Genomic DNA, 1,929 nt, shown 5'->3' on the forward strand with positions numbered 1-1,929 from the left:
ACAGATCTTTTGCCCATTTAAAAATGGGTTATTTCTTTTATTAAGATTTCTGTATATGTTAAATCAAGGTAATAAAATAGCTAAAAGAACAAATTATGTATTCTCTTTTATTTTGAGGATTTTTTGGTGGCTATGAAATATATCATACTTCTAAAAGAATGAATAAAAGGTTATTTGTAAGTTTTAAAGAACAATGCTGTTGACCTAGGAACAACATGGGGATTAAGGGCACTGATCCTCTGCAAAGTTGAAAATCTAAGTAAAACTTACAGTGGCCCTCCCTATCCCCAGTTCCCTTGCATCTGTGGATTTAACCAACCTTGGAATATGTAGCACTGTAGTATTTACTATTGAATAAAATCCGTATATAAGTGGACCTTCAAGGTTCAAACCCCTGTTGTTCAAGCATCAACTCTATAATGAAAACTTGTGTTCCTACCTCACATGTTAAGAAATGAGTCATTAAAAATAACTTTGGGGCTTACCTGGTGGCACAGTGGTTAAGAATCCACCTGCCAATGCAGGGGACATGGGTTTGAGCCCTGGTCCAGGAAGATCCCACATGCCGCAGAGCAACTAAACCCGTGCGCCACAACTACTGAGCCTGCACTCTAGAGCCCGCAAGCCACAACTACTGAAGCCCGCGTGCCTAGAGCACGTGCTTCGCAACCAGAGAAGCCACTGCAATGAGAAGCCCGGGCACCGCAACAAAGAGTAGTCCCCACTCACCGCAACTAGAGAAAGCCCGCACACAGCAATGAAGACCCAATGCAGCCAAAAATAAATAAATACATAAATACATAAAAAACACAAAACAAAAAAACCTTTGAAACCTAAATGTCTCCCCTACCTCATTTTCCTCCTCCGTCAAAAATGATCTCTTTCCTCAATTTTATGTTAATTATTCTTTTGGTTTTCTTTTATAAAAATTTTTTATTCAGGGCTGCAGTGGTTGAGAGTCCGCCTGCCGATGCAGGGGACGCGGGTTCTTGCCCCGGTCTGGGAGGATCCCACATGCCGCGGAGCGGCTGGGCCCGTGAGCCATGGCTGCTGAGCCTGAGCATCCGGAGCCTGTGCTCCGCAACGGGAGAGGCCACAGCAGTGAGAGGCCCGCATACCGCAAAAAAAAATTTTTATTCATTTATTTATTTATTATTATTTTTTGGCTGCACCGGGTCTCAGTTGTGGCATGCGGCATCTTCATTGTGGCATGCGTACTTCTTAGTTGCAGCATGTGTGCGGGATCTAGTTCCCCAACCAGGGATCGAACCTGGGCACCCTGCATTGTAAATGCAGAGTCTTACCCACTGGGCCACCAGGGAAGTCCCTCTTTTGGTTTTCTTTATAGCTTTTATCGTACTTAATACCTTAAACAATATATTGATTTAAAAAAAATTAATGTTTAGTTTTTTCATTTTTTAATGCTGTGAAGTATCTCATTATAGGGAAATGCTACAATATGTCCATTCTATTAGATAGAGATTTGGGTTATTTCTGATTTTTTTCCAGCTTTAGTGAGGTATAATTGACAAATAAAGTTAGTGTACAACGTGAGGATTTTATAAACACACAGTGAAAGGATTCCCACCACTGAGTTAATTAAATACACTCATCACCTCACATGTATAACTATTTTGTGTGTGAGAACAGTTAAATTCTATATTCTTAAATTTCAATGATACAGTACAATGTTATCAACTATAGTCACCATGTTATACATTAGATCCTTAGACCACATTCATCCTTAACCCTGGCAAGCACTTTTCTACTCTCTGTTTCTGTAAGTTCAACTTTTTTTTTCCTTCTGGTTTTTAATTTAAAAAAAAGAATGCTGCTATGAACAGGGCCAGGACTAGGGTAAGGCATCTGAAGCGCTTAGGGTGCAAAATTTAAGGAGTAAGAGTATCTCAGACCTGGCTGTGAACACTC

General features: G+C 40.3%; 1 non-coding gene across 1 annotated transcript; it reads right to left on the reverse strand.

Annotated features, from left to right (window-relative positions):
- Window positions 1-1,249: 1,249 nt before the first annotated feature.
- On the reverse strand, window positions 1,250-1,322 carry TRNAV-UAC. The gene has a single exon. It is a non-coding gene; the product is annotated as a tRNA-Val (tRNA).
- Between the last annotated feature and the right edge of the window lie 607 nt (window positions 1,323-1,929).

This window comes from Monodon monoceros, unplaced genomic scaffold, assembly GCF_005190385.1.
Source record: "Monodon monoceros isolate NGI ecotype Baffin Bay Population unplaced genomic scaffold, NGI_Narwhal_1 Super_Scaffold_21, whole genome shotgun sequence".
Taxonomy (NCBI): Eukaryota; Metazoa; Chordata; class Mammalia; order Artiodactyla; family Monodontidae; genus Monodon; species Monodon monoceros.